General features: G+C 44.8%; 1 protein-coding gene across 1 annotated transcript in view; it reads right to left on the minus strand.

The window, feature by feature from the left end:
- The window catches only part of LOC107189887 (inhibin beta chain), a 33,818-nt gene that overhangs the window by 17,068 nt on the left and 892 nt on the right, over window positions 1-15,858 (minus strand). The gene's annotated exons all lie outside the window — the stretch shown is intronic.

Below are 15,858 nucleotides of genomic sequence, written 5' to 3' on the forward strand. Positions count from 1 at the left end.
AAAAAAAAAAAAAAAAAAAAAAAATAAATAAGAAACTATCGAATTCCTGTTAGTTTTCATAGCACAATCTACGTGTGATTTTTCGAACAAAAGTTTGTAATACAAACAAAACAAAAAGGATAAATAATACTACAAGGCGACGTGCTTACACATTCACAATTATGTAACGAGAACCATCCTCCTCTCTCCCCGTTCGTTTCGAAAAATGAAAACGCCGTCGCGTTTTAAGTCGTAAAGTTGATCGATTGACTCTGCGGGAAAATATGAAACGCGTCTGAGGCGAGAGAGCATCGACGAGAGAGCGGGGCGTTTCCCGAGCCAAAGCGTCTCCTCTCTCTACCCACCCAACCCTCAGCCCCTCTCGGAGGCGAACAATTACACGAATCATACTCCTTTGTTAAAGGATGATTTCAGCGACTCTCCTTCTTTATGTCTAGGCGTTTTCGTAGGGAAGGAATCGTCCGTTCTCTCATTCCACCCCCCACCACCCCTCATTCTCTTGGGGAGGCCAGTATGGCGATCATTACTTTGACCGGATAATGGAGCCATGGAACCGGGTGGATCCCTATCCCTCGAGCGACTTCTTGCGTATCGTCAAATATCGAACCACACAGCCACTACCGAACCAGCCACCGTTGGGGGGGGGGGGAGTGAAACTATGCACCAAGCAAGAGGTGAAAAATGATCTTTTTGACCCGAGGACGATCGCCCCCGTTCGAGGGATCCTTTGCAATTTTCTTATTTCTTTATCCCACGTTTCTTCAATTCTTTTTTTCTTTTTCCCTTCTTCTTCTTGTTCGTTCATAGACGCGAAAGAGGGACGTGTCTCTCGCGCGCGCAAGCGCAACCGCGCCAATCTCGGATCACGACGATTAAATGAATTGGGTACACGGGGTTGGTGAACCGGAAAACCCACGCAGTTTTCGCGTCGCTGGAACACGACGATTCGTATTCCGATTCGTTCCTCCCCCTTCTCTTTCTCTCTCTCCCTCGCTATCTCTCTTTCTCGCGAAGACGACGACGGACCATAGGGTACAGAGATGAGATAAAAACAATCGATCTTACGAAATAGAAAGAAAAAAGGTACGATAGAATAGACGATGGATGAAATGATTAAATAGCGAGGAGAGAGTATACGTAGTAAGGAAAAGAGAGTTATTTCCACGGGACAATTTTTATAAAATAATTTTGTCGGTTCTTAAATTACACATATAAATACCGCCGTGGTTTCTAGCTATTGTACATATCTCTTTTCCATAACATATTTATTACAAGAGACTCGTGTGTGCGAATACTTTTGCGTATTCGCCGTACATCCCCCGGGCGAAGCTATCGGTAGGAGGGGGGGGGAGTGAGGGGTGCTGGTTAAGAGGATAAGAGAAGAGGAAAGCAGAAAAGGAGGCAGCACGGAAAAGACAGAGGCAAAAGGGAGAACACACCCTCGATTTCTATCCTAGAACGGAGAGTGTAGCCCCCCCCCCCCCCCCCCCCCCCCCCCCCCCCCCCCCCCCCCCCGCGGCCAGAGGGAATAAAGGGGGTGTAGGAGATGTACGAAGAGCGGCGCCCAGCTGGAGCCACGTGCATCGATCTGACTACAGGCGCCAGCCGTCCTATCCGTCGGCTCGTTCGTCCATGAGTTCGACCCTGTCCCACTCCAACGCATCTCTCGAACCGTTCCATCCCATCCTGAAATTCCCGTCAACCTCTCTACAGCCCCCCCCCCACCCTCGATATTTCCCCGATAGTGGAAAAGAGACGGAGAACAAAGGGTGGAGGGTATCCCCCCCAGATTTCTTCTTTTCTTCTTTTTTTTTTTTCGTCTTTCTCTCTGCTGTTCTTCGCTGCCACCGCCTGGAAGGTCGTGCCTTAACCCCTGCGCGTCCTATCCGATATGAGTTTGTCCCTGGGATTCTCCTTCAGGTTGAACGAACTCCGGTGGCTCTCGTCCACGACTTTCCTCGAACGATCCTCCGCGCGGCACCCTCCCTTCCCCCACTTTTCCAACAATTCTACGAAGGACCGCACGCCTGCCCCCCCCCCCCAAATAATTGTAATTTCGATGGTCACGGTATTTTAGTCGATTGTTCGAACGACGATTACGCGTTTCGTTAGCGGGTGAGAATTGACCTTAATGCGAACATACTCTTTCTAGGAGTTTAAAAGTGGGCACACACCACGAGGTCGCCGCGAACAAGAACACCCCCAATAGGATTTCAACGATCCTGGATCGTTTTCGGTGGTGCGATCAAGTTTTCGTGAAATTGTCCGTTCACTTGAGATCGCGGGATCTCCGAAAGATCGATGGATGTATTGGATTTTTGTCTAATTTTTCCGAGTCGTTTGGTGGAATATAATGGAATGGAGAATGAAAAATGACGGAATGGACGGAATACAACAGCACGATTTTGTGCGCAACAAGACGTAGAAATTTCTTTTCGAACATGCGACGTGACGGTGATAATGTGGATTCTGTACGAAACAATTAATCGATAAGAAGGAATACATTTTTTTTTTGTTTTCGAGAAAATTCGGTTTGAACCAGAAATGGGCAAACTCATTATCTAGATACAAAATTTTGAATAACGAATAAAAATTCAATTTTTATAATAAAATAATACTTCTTTATAAATGAATTGATATTTGTCGAACAATTATTTAATCTCATTAACTGTTTAAAGCTCGGAACGACACCCTTAGATACTGCTGCTTTTCACTGTGTATTATTCGAATAAAATTCTGCCCAACTCTGGTTCGAACCACATGTATTCGAGCTTGACAATAAGTAGAAACAGCCTGCAATCAACAGACGCGTTAACCAAGTCCTATTTAAGGAATGAGAACAAAATTTTACCCTTCCTTTTCGACTTACTCTTTCTTATAAAATCATCTCCTGCTCCACTGTACTATCCCACCTTAGACCACTTCATACACAAGTACAACATTCCAAGTACATTAGCTCGAAGGAAAAATATAGAATTTTCAATGTTTCAAAGTATAGAGTATTCAACGCACGATCGAATCGACAAGACTGTCCAAAGGGCGAAGAAGAGCTCGACCCTGTCCCGCTGCGAACTATCTACAACTAGTTCATCTCGTCCTGGTACGTCAGCCCCGATGTCGTGACCTTCCAAGACTTTCGAGCACCCCGTTTGGTCTATCTATCGTCCGCGTACGTAAATCCCCGGCGATTCTGACGCGGGAAGCCCTGCTTCTAAATGTATACTCGGATGATAACGATACAGTAAGGCAGTATAAACCCACTGGAACCATAAACGGAAGCTTCTGGTGTCGGAACATCGGTACACCAAAAACCAGACGTATTCAGAAGGGGTCTAAAAGGGCAACTAACCTAAATAGAGGATACTTCGCACATTATCGTTGCGTGATAGGTTAATTTTCAATTACCTACTTGACTTTACCACTTTATTACATCGTTACCGCCAAATATATATTTACATTGCATTCTTTCGACCAATCGTTCTCCAACTAACAACGATCATTCTTCTACTGGGGGAGAGGATGAATCTACCTCGTTGGATCGCGTCGATCGTCGTGGTGCTATCAATTACAAGACCACGGAAAATCCATTAGAAACCTGAGAGGTAACGGATTCCCTTCTCGATCCGTTCGATCCTTGCGAGGAGCGCATCCCAAGGTTAAGGGGGTCTCTCTCGGAGGAGCCACTCGGAGGTTTCACGGTTCGCCTCCAAGGAGGCCGACCTTGAATACCCTATTACGGTTAAGAGAGCGCGCACGCGGCCGGCCAGGCGGCGGACTTTAACGGATTATCGAGCGATGAATCGTTTAATACACTCGCGACGGATCCGCGTACGCGGTTACGTGTCGGTTATATTACCTAATCGGGTTGGTTACGGTTTGTTAAATGATAATAGATTAATCGCCCGGCGAGTTCGCGAGCCTTGGCATAGTTTGCCCTCTCCTCTACCCGCCGATCGGGGGTGAAATGTGTCTAGTTGCACTGGACACGCGAACAATCGAGGAAACAGTTATTGTTACTGGTTTCGAGTGTGTAAGCGGTGCCCTGGTGGAATTATTTACCCAACGTTTCGCGAGTATTGCAGCCAGCTTCATCAGGGGGTCGTGTGACACCGCTGATACTGGTGTGTTCTTTGTGGCGCTCCACCAATGTACTTGCACATGTTCCGGTTCATTGCTTACCAGTCGGAAGACATTTTTAATTATTCAGACGTATGGTTCTAATTCCATTTTTCAAGAAAGTTTAGTTAAACAATCCACGCGAGTTTCATTATAAAGAATATGTCAACCTAGGAAACAAGAAATATTCTTTTAAGTCCTAACTCCGAAACTTTGATAGTTTATTTTTTTCATGGTTTTATATCTCCAGATATTAACAACAATTAAAAATTTATGTTGATAATGAGATATAAATTTTGTTAAATATTTTAATAAGTACCATAAAGCACACACCAGCATCGGTGTATCATTGGACCACCACTGAAGAAACTAGCGCTACGATGGGAAAATAATTCCCCCAAGACACAGCTTAAACACCAGAGAGCTTTATAACTGTATAATACCAGGCGGTGGAAGCTTCAAATCTTTAATTAAGGAAACGTTTAGCAGGCTTCCAAAGACAAATTTTTCGAGTGTTTATCGTCATCGGAACGCCTCGAGATAAAACTTTTATAGGTACTACCACCGAGAACTAAGTGGATTCGTTTTCTTTGAAAGAGGAAACAAGAGGGAAGTGGGATGCTGTTAAAAACACGACAAACGTTCCCCCTTCGGCAGAAAGACGGTGGTGACCAAGGAGGTTGGGTCGAAAAAATAATTCAGGGCTTATAATAATTCGAGGCCCTCCCCTACCCTCGTTGTTCCCCTCGCGACTGCCGTCGTGCGACGAATTACGAGCTACGGCCACTCGAGCTTTCATAAAGAATTGCGGGGAGGCGAGCCCGCAGCCAAGTCCTTTTAAAAGAGAACAACCATAGAGATCGCGTATAATGGCCAGCCACTACGCGCAGGAATCCCTCTCGTCTATGAGACGAAGATCTCATCCGGCAATGACGAACATTTCTAACAAATAGCGACTACACGACCGACGTGTCTATCGAGCTCCAGTCGCGACGATTTTCCCCGTTTATTACGGGGTTACGCGGTTCTGTTGTATCGTGTCCCGGAACCGTTTGTTTTCCAATCTTCCAACAACGTTCCTTCGCCTCCTTTCATCGCTTTTTTTCTTTCTTCTCACCGAGGAAAGGGTGGAGGAACTCTGCGTCCGCTCTGTCTGTCTCGGCTCAAGCGTCAAAGCGTAAGAAGCGATTAATATATGTATATACAGGGTGACGAAAAATAAATGCATTGAAAATTGTTCTAGTTGCATAATTTCACACTGTATTTCAGAGATGTTTTGTTTTATCGGATTGCCTGTATTTTAATGCTCATTTATAGGCTGGACTTTACGTTTCTATATCGTGTCGTCTATTTTTAACAAGCTGTCCAACGACGTGCACGGATTATTGCATTGTATAATGCCGGAAGACGTCAGTGCAGAATGGCCTCCCTACTCACTGGATCTTAATCCGATGGACTGTAGTCTATGGTTCGATTTTGGAGACAAGAGCCTGTGCAAATACCCACAAACTTTTAAAATCGCTCGAGGATTCCTTGCGTTGCCGGAAAAGGGAAGAAATTTCTGTTTAAAATAGTGGTGGATAAATTGTACGTTTCAAGGTATGTATCAAATTAAAAGTCAGCCATTTCAAAGTGTTTGTGAATATATTGGACTCGTAGCCATACATTATTATGTATTATTACTTTTTAAATTTATCCTGATTTCTTGAAGTTATTATCAAAACTATATATGCATTTATTTTTTGTCACCCTGTATACATACATAGAAAGGAACGTTAGAGCTTCTCGATCGGTACAGAAAATTATCCGACGTATGCGTGTGTTATCGATCTCGGCTGGGTGCGGATTTTTTAAGATCGATCAGGTCCAGATACCGAGGTCTGAATACGGGTGATCCTGCCCTTATAATGCAATGTTTCAAGACACCCGAATCGTCCTCGGTACCGTATTGCTGCCTCATGCATACGCAGGCACGATTTTTTTTTTTTGCGCAAAATACTATAACGAATGAAAATATATCTTACATTCCATTTCCTTGTTGTATATGCCAACACTTTGAACGGAAAAATGAAACAAATCGTGATCCGATATGCCATTTGCAAGGGGGATATAATCAAGATAAGAATGTGACAATGAGCATAAGAAGTCCATCGGCGAATTTTGGTGAATTAATCCACGCGAGCGTGCGGTCAAAGTATTATAATAACTTCGTATTTTGAACCACAAGTCCTGGTAACACCGCTTATATTACCGTATTCTTATCTGAATTATGGAAATGAAAGGATCCCCCAGAGAGATCCAGCCTTCGTGAAAAGCAACAAAACGTCAGATGAGAAAAAATGCTCAGAAAAAATGTATACAGAGTGATGCAAAAAAGGTGTTCATAATTTCTAGGGTAGATGGTACTCAGCAAATGATGAAACAAAGTCCTGATAAAGATAGGTTGAAAATTAATATTCTTAAAGTTATAAACAATTGTTTCCTTTCGAAAAAATGAATTACCTTATCATTTCCTCTTTTCCTGATCACGGAAGGTTCTCAACAGTCCTCATCGATTCTTTTTACAATGTTCTTCATTGTTCTCAACCGAAACGAAAAATTCTGTATTATTGTGAAAGTATGAATTTTTCGGCCCATGTTTATCAGGACATTTTTTTCATCATTTGCCAAATACTATCTATCGTAAAAATTACGAAATCTTTTCCTACATCACTCTGTATAGGTTCGCGGCAGTTGCGAAGCGAAATGCGTTTGCAGCTTATAGGGTTGCCGGATACAACGAGGCAGATCGCGCGGCGACGAAAATCTTCGGGGCCATAAAACGTCCCTATATTCCAGTCCTATCGATCTGCGAACGGCGTATCTGTCGTTTCGATGTTCCTTACGCGGAACGGATTGTTTTCGCGTCATAAAGCAATTAACTGGAGAAAAAGAGGAGAGGGGAAAAGAAAACGGCCACTTTGGGAGACAAACCTTCCATCCCCCCGAAAAATCATCTGATCGTCGCGCGAGTAGAGGGTTAAAAAGCAGGGAATCGATATCCTCCGGTTTCAACGGCCGAGGGGATAAAATATTCAGAAGGTCGCTCGACATTAATATCCGATCGGAACTTTCGTGGAAAAGTTTCTGACGGGCGGACCGCGCGTGTCTGAGGGCGACGCGAAAGAAAACAGAAAGCACTGCGAGAGAAAGAAAAGAAGGTTGGTGGAAGCAGCATCGAGGCTGAGAATTCCTGGAAACTATACGGTTCCCTTCGTACAGGTCTCGCGCTTCTTGGGACCGGCAACAGGATTGTAGAGACGCCGTGTACACGATTTTGCGATGGTTTCTCGTCGGCACTCGTTGTTCTTTGGGTTATTATCGATAAGTGGATGGAAAGATCGATGGAATTTTTCAAGGGTTACTGAACAGGGTCATGAACATAGGTCAGGAAGTACATAGTCGATTCGTAGGATTAATGTTAACCCTCGGTAGGGGGACGGTTTTAGATCTCATGGGTGCAAATGAACTAGCTTTTTTTTTTACTTGATATAATATAAAAGATTATTAATTTGAATTGATGTTCGAAAATGACCCAGTGATCCATGGTCCCAGGTATAACCGTAGATTACTAAACTATCCTGTGAAATACGTGATTACTAGACTGTGGATTTTATGTATTTATATCCCACAGGGTGCTGTGAAATACAACGATAGACGAAACTTTCATCGGATCCAATAATATTTCTATTTTACTCTGAACCCAATAAGATATTTAAGAGGAAAAATAAATTTCTACATATGCTCGTGTCTTTATAAATTACTTATAAGTTACGTCTGAAAGAAAACACGCGACATTTTAGAAAAATGTTATTTTCATCGACATAGAAACCTATGTTATAAGGGTTTATGACAGCCAGACTTAAAAGCAATGAGAAATCAAGACAGTAATCATTCGGCACTACGTACACACACTGACGACAACCTGCCTGACTGAGCACCGCGAATTCTAGGTCGTAATTTTTACGATAGTTTAGAAACCCGGAGTTAATAACGACAATAATAAAATTTCTACACGGTAGTTCCATGAAAACCCGAAATTTCAGGATCGATGTGCGTCGAACACCGATCACACAGACGCCTGTCTCAGAAGGTGAGAAAGAGGCACGCGCTCTCGACGGCTCGTTAACGCCCGCGATCACGGACGTAACTAATTAACCGGTGGATAGGGTAAAGGGGATTGAGGGGGGGGGGGGGGTAGATGGGAGGGGGGAGGGCAAATGATTCTTGGCAGAGCGGTTATGTGGGGGCCGCCAGCCATGCGGAGAGGGCGAGCTGGTCGTCTGTTTCCAGGCGCGACTGGTAATACACTGTGCAATTCCCCTGTCAGGAGTAATGGTTTCCTCTTGAACATGAAAAACTCGAGGCACAATAAACCGCCAAAATTATGACTGCAGAGCGGTTGTACGGCATCGGCATCGTTCGGGCTACGCCGATAGAATGGCCCCCTGTGAGATGGCCTCCACGACCAGAGAGACAGAGAGGACCATCGAGGGGGGTGACGGATAAAAGGAGTACGGGGAGGCGTGAGGGCGAAGGAAAAAAAAAAATGAAGCCGGAAGGCGGAGAAAACGGCGGTAACGGCCACGATCGAGGAGCATTTCGCGAGAGATTTTCTCCTTGCGTCTCCTTCGAGCAACGTTGAAAATTGGACGGGAAACACGGTGTTTTGTCGATTCGAAACAAACCACCCACCCCCTTCATCAGGAATTTCTCTATCATCCATTATTTCTTCTCTTCGCGTGTGTGTTGTTTCTCTCCTCTGTTTTTCTTTTTTTTTTTCGACCGGCTAATCTTGTTTCCCTCGGCAAAACTCCGTCGAAGGTCGCCCTCCCGCGCCCCTCGAGACGTATCTCGAACCCTCTCGCTCTCTTTCTCGCTTTCTTTTTCACCCTTGCTAGTTACATCTTTTCTCCCAAGCTTTCTTTCGTAGGGCGCGCGCGCGCGCGCGTTCGTCGGCGTCGACCCGTCGTCTATGTCGTTATCGCCTCCGTCGTCGTCGTCGTCTACGGAGATTTCATATTCGTCCTTGACGGCTGTCGAGGAACGACGGTAAACGCGAGATCGGTGGCGCGCTGTCGACGGCTGTTGAGACGCATAAATTCTTATGGTGTCTTATAGTCCAAGTATTTCGCCGCCCTCTCGAAGGGTGGCGAGAATATAAACGTTGTTTTTACACGGTGTCATTACTCACGGGCTGTAAAATCCGTCGTACCCGTGTTTGGCGTGACTGTCGCGCGCGCTCTTGTCACCGGAAACTGTTTCTCCCCTTTTTCTCTATCTTTCTCTGTCGCCGTATCCCCTTGTGTTCGCTTCTTTTCTTCTTTCATCGTGCTGCTTATCCGAATGGATTTACCGCATCGTATCGATTGCTAACTGGCCGCTATAACGTTGCCTCCCCCGATAACTTTTTAAACGGAACTTCGGGCGTTTAGCTTCCTGGATTACCTACAGAGGTCCCGCGGCGCGCTTCTCTGCGGCTGGCGGTACGGTTTGAAAACCTTTGCACGCTGTCATCACCTCGTAAAGATCGAGCGCAACGTTGCACGTGTATAATAGATTAGAAGTGACACACCCTGTAAGTACCTTCCATATACAGTGAATCATCAACGAGTGTTCGAAGGCTCCTCGTCATGAACATTAACTATTTCATAAATTAATTGCCATACGGGGTTGAAACAAATATAATTGACTTCGAAATTCGAAGCTCTACCACTGTGCTAAACCTTATTAAAAACGTCAGCATTACAACTGGGGACCTCTCCTTGTCAATGCCTTCGAACACTCATCGATGGTCTTCTGTGTATCTCGATTGAACTATGTGGCTAGGTAACAAGCTACCGTTTTTTCTCTCCATTTTCTTGTTCGTTGCTCGATTTCTTTTTATGTGGAAATCTGATACAATGGCCTGTCGACTCGTTCTAGTATCTTCTTCATCGGGCAACGGAATATGAAGGGGCGGTAACGGGAAGAGAGAGGATCCTTCGTACGGTAACCGTCGTGCCCATTTTCTTCGAATGAGATGCGAAACAATATTTCCTCTTTGTTATGGAACGTAGGTGGGGGAAGAAAATGACGGACAAGACTCAGCCGAGGAACGTTCTAACGAATGGAATATATTATGCTCGAGGGGGGGGGGGGGACCTTTTCTCTCCATGGAAAAGTCCCGATCGATCTATTACACGTCGGACCTCTTCGTCCCCTCGATCACACGCTTCTACGAATTTTTCCATCCTGCGTTCCCGTAAATCTATCCTAGCTTCTTCTCTCGGCCGTTCCCCGTTTATCTTATCTCCCGAACCCTCGAGATTCGCGGACGCGAAGATTAGTCATTGATTAAATCGCCCTTCGCCCTTTCCCCGGGACGTCGTTGTCAATTCAATAAGGTGAAATACGTTTCCCCAGCTTCTCGGAAAACTGCCCTCTTTTCCACTTCTCGCGGGAGGATCTCGACCTCGAGTGAAAGCTACTTCGTTTGATTATTCTCGATTGTTTCCCTGAAAACGATCCTAGAGGAAACAGAGGACTCTCAGAGTGCCCTTGAGGAAAATGGAATGGAGGAAGTTTCGATGGCTGGAAGAAAGGTGAGGGATCCTTTTCAGGCACGATGGTGTCTCTGGTTTCGTGGTATTAAACGAGATCGTTCGCTGTTCTGCCGGACTTTTTTCGTTCTTTCAACACCATCAGTCGTAATGTAGTTTCAGTACTTTTTAGATAACTACTCTCGTTTTCGTCTTTCTTATTTCTCTAATTCTGTAATCTCATTTCCTCGGCTTCGACTACGGGAAAAAGTAAGGAATTAAGGAAAAGGCCTTCTACCACTTGGTATTGGGAATTATTGAAATTTATGCCAAATTATCAATTTAACATTTATTTTCGTACTTGAATTAAATTTATCCAGCGATATGAGGTCCTTTCCCCACGCCACTTTTTTCCCCTACTGGAAGTCAAGCTTGTTCGCGTGGGTACACCAAAATGTTTATTCCCCGTTAAATAAATAATAATAATAATATTAAACCTCGAAACTATGCAGTGTCCCCTGGATCTATCAGATTAGACAGGATCCAAAACAATTCGATCGCACGAATCCCAGACCCACGTGGCCCATCCCCCGCGATTAAATGAAAAGCAAGCGCGTCGTGAAATCGCGGAGCTCGCAATCGAAATCCATCGGTGACAGGTCATAAAATTGTTTCCAACGACAATTCCACGAGCGTTGAGCGCGTCATTAGAAGAATCGTTAACGCGGCTCGAGGTTGTTCCGTTCGGTTCGTGATTCCCGCCGACGAACTGTTAAACATTTTTCCCGTCAACCCAGAACGATCGTATAATCGCGGATTCTCGTCACCATGGTAGGAGGGAAGGGGCAACGAACACGCGATTGTACGCTGGATTCCGGGGGAATTCGATTTTCCTCGGTGGCCCGCGAATTTACGACTGGTCGTCGATGTCACCGCGAACAACACACGAAAGCAAAGAAAAGATCGGTGTCGCGCCACGTTTGTTCTCGTCTGGACGCGGAATCGATCTTTCGGTTATTCGACGCTGAGACGGGTCACGGGACACGGTGACCATCGTTGCTCGAAAAGATCTTTCGATCGGGAACGTGGTTACACACGCGTTAATATATTTTTCGTAGCTTGTGTGTGGACGAAAAATAAAAAAAGAAAAAAATATGGAACAAAAAGTTTCTCCCGCCGCGGCGGACCGAACGGATCGATAACCAGGAGAGGGGGGGGGGGAGGGGGCGGTGGTTTATAGTTTCTTTAGTTTCTTCAAAAAGAATGACGTGTTCACTGGCTATCTATAGAGACGGCGACATTAACGTTAAAGTATCACGCAGGGGCGCGTTACGAACCCCCTCCCCCCTTTCCTCCTGTCGATATAATGCTTTTGTTGTCGATCACGAATTCATATATCATCGATCGCTTCGGTTTCGATGCTATAGCGTCATCTTGGTCGAAGATCCTGAAATTGGTCGTGTTGGTCCAAGCCGTCTAATACGGTAGTTAAGTTTCGTTAGCATTGACTTTTCTGATTTTGTACACTCTGCTAATCACTCGGAGCTGATAGCTTGACTTTATCGCAACGTTGACGGAAATATAACGATTGTAACAGGTATTTGGCACCAGTGTGTGATTGTCCACCCTCCTTCTGTCAGTCACGTGCGACGTTTCATTAGCGAGCAATCTGTTCGAATTCATGAAACGACTAATCTCTGACAAGTTTATTAAATGGGACGAGGATAGGTTGGAATGAAACGATGTGCAGTAAGTATAAAGCTGACGTCCAGAAATAATAATGCTACTATCTTTAGACAGTTACTAGGTTCTAATAATAACCTAGTTAAGGAAGAAGTTAATTAGGCAGTTAGTTTCTTAGTTTAATGTTTAAGAACTGGGACTAATAATATTACCATCTTTACACAGATGAACTAGATCGTTCATATACAAATGATTAAATCAAGAGAATTATACGCGCTTTATCGTAGCGGTACAAACACTTAAGAATTCGTTAAATAAAGCCTATATTCATCATTGAACATAAAGAAAACAATAGTAACAACTTGGAGGAACACGTGGAACGACGTGGAATTGGTAGAAACTTCGGTTCTCGACCAGGAAGACTACAGCGCGCCCACCGCAGTAGATTAGACCGGTTCGTGATCAGACAAGATCGGGTGCGTCTTGCCACAAGGTTTAAGAATACCCTTTTCATCCTATGGGAGTTGGTGGCGCACCTAAATTATAGTAACGACACCTTAAAATACCTCGAAAACCCCTGTGAATATTAGTGACCTCTACATTATGAGAACGGTGAATCTACAGTGGGTAGTGACACTAAAATAGAAATGGGGCAACATCGCCTCAGAAAAGTGGGCTAAAGAAATACATTCGATAAATAGTCTACTCTTATACCTCGTCGGTGGTCTTGCATTCGTTCAAATTGTTCCGTTTAGCTGTTACGTGTTTGTAATCGCGACGAAGAGAATCACTGAACAACCCCTCCCACGGGCTACGGGGTTACCTAGAGGTAAGCTAAGGAAACACTGGCGAACCGATACTTGTTCTCTCAGTTATCAACGCAGTCTACCATCTCCCCCCATCCCTTCCCCTTGGAACGCAAGTGTCCGTCGATCAGCGAGAAGGGGTGGAGATCGAGGGAAAAGCGACGACGACAATACGGGGGTCTCGCAACAGCCAACGGCTCGTTAATTTAAACGGTGGCGCGGCGGGCGAGCTGTTACCGTGGCGCAAACACGAGGCAGCACACCGTAACGCACGGCAGTAAACGCTCATCGTACGGCATTACCGCATCTATCGTCGGTCTCGGCTCCATTACCCTTATTGTTAAAGTTAGAGTTAACTGAACTACGGAACAGAACTATAGATCGCCGCGCCTCGCCTCGCCTCGCGGAGCGGCGCGCAACACCCATGACTGCGAGCCACGTGGCCGCAGACGTGTGGCCACGCGAAGCCCAAGGTGTCATCCGTGACGTTCTTCCCTTCTCGTTGTTCTCGCCCACCGTCGGTGAATCGGTCGGAACAGGACAGTGGGCCGTATCGAAGATTTTTCAGTGACATTTTCACGAAAAAATCAATTCTCTCGTATCGATACCTACTGTGTTTATATTTTACTTCTTAAATGTCTAACGACTTTGTAAATGAAGGATATAATTAAATATAATACAAATTTTTATTGGTATTAGGGTTGAACTAAATTTTAATTAAAACTGGTCTTCTTTCCATCGAGATGCCCTGACGATCATATTTAGTATTTTCTCTCCGGTCTTTTTCGGAAATAAAGAACATTCTTTTGCGTTAAGAATTAACACCGGCAACGAAAAATTAATAAACAATGAAATGAAGGAAATTGTCAAGATTTGTTATCTTTGACAACAATATCTTTTAAGTCCAATAAATGTACTGTTACAATTTTTTTTCTTCTTCAATCTACCCGTAACCTAACATCCCTACATTATTCAGTCAAAGTTTCACATCGGTATCTTGAAAAGTTACACAAGAATGTCACTGAACATCTTGATTCGGCTCGTTGAGCGCCACCACGTCGGGGGAAAAAGTGGTTTTCGGTGTCGGGCAACGAACCGCGTCAGCGAGTCCCCCACGTGTTTTCAAAACATCGAACGCCGCGGGGGTAGTCGCGGGGTTTCGATCGGTCGGACAAAAGTAAACAAAAAAAAAAAAAAAAAAAAAAAAAAAAAAAAAAAAAAAAAAGGGTAGTTCAACGCCGAAGGTTGCCGCGAACGAAAGTAAAAAAGAAAAAGCAACGAAAACCAAAAGAAGAATGGTTAGTTTATTCGTAGTGACGTGGCGATAAATATAAACATTTATACTCCATATAACCGTGCGAGCGTCGACTATAAAAGCTCCCTCATTAAATTCTCAGTGAGAACCCACCATTTGAGAGTACCACAAATGAAGTTAAATGAAACTTGGATCGGTTATCCTGGTTAATGCAGTATAAGCACTACGTTGATAATAGGGGTTTACATATCCCCGTCTCTCTGCCCTCGTCACGGGAACCTAGATATCGATAAACGCGTGGCGATCTCCTCGAGTCACCCACCTTCCTGTTCTGCCCACCTCCCCCCCCCGTGAATCCGTGTTTACCGAAAGTTTTTCGCGCGTCTACCACCCCCACCTTCCTCCCGCGGGGGATCCATAAACTATTCACGGGCGAGGCGTTTCGTCCACGTCGGGCACCGAGAACGCGATAAACGGCGGACCCTAACTCTCGAAAAAGTTTGCTTCGAGGGATGACGGTGCAGAGAAGGGGGTGGAAGTTCGGTCGCTCGATTCTTCGCGTCTAATTTACCTTCGAGGAAGTTATCCCTCCCCTCCCCTTCCTGCTTTCTACTATGATTCGACGGACTATTCGCACAGGGGGATATTAATCGAGTGGATTTCAATTTTCCAACGCACCGACAACCACGCCTTTCCCCTCTCGAATACTCCTTCCCCCATCGATCGAAGTTCGTCTCGCGAGAACATGGTTTCAACGACCATGGGAATTTCTGCACACACGCGTCGATGTTCGGCTTACACGCGTGAACAACGGAATCGGTCGTTTCGATCGGTATCGACAGTGACAGGTAGTAATTATCAAATTTATGATTGTATCGTATTATGGTTGAGTAATCTCGTTGAACGTCGTTAAACGCGATGGTAAAAGAGATCCATGAACACGCGGTAAGCTTGTTGAGGGGGATCGTTTCATGAATAATCGGACAGTTTGAATTCCGTGAAGGATCACAAGAATAGCAAGAGTATCAGTTTCCAAAAATTCAGACTGATATACAAGCGTACAAAGAGGGGAAAAGGTGTATGCTCGTTTTAAGGAGAAATTGTATCTTTTCGAGATATCACGAGGATATTTGTAAAACAATTGGAATTGCAGATAATCCTATAACGACTATATTCGAAAAGAGTATTTATTGTGTTTTCAGCGAGGATATATCACGTTTATTCGAAACCGATCTCTCCGCGGTGTTCTAAACATTTGTCATTCACGCCCACGCAGCGGCACTGGTTCATTTACACCCCGACACTCGAGAGCAGTTCATTCATCCCTGCGTCGTAGTACGCGATTCGTACAGCGTGGACGCGCGTATATATGTAGTTTCTCTAGTTTCTCTAGTGAACGCGAAAAAAAAAAAAAAAAAAAAAAAAAAAAAGAAAAAAA

This window comes from Dufourea novaeangliae, unplaced genomic scaffold (assembly GCF_001272555.1).
Source record: "Dufourea novaeangliae isolate 0120121106 unplaced genomic scaffold, ASM127255v1 scaffold175, whole genome shotgun sequence".
NCBI lineage: Eukaryota > Metazoa > Arthropoda > Insecta > Hymenoptera > Halictidae > Dufourea > Dufourea novaeangliae.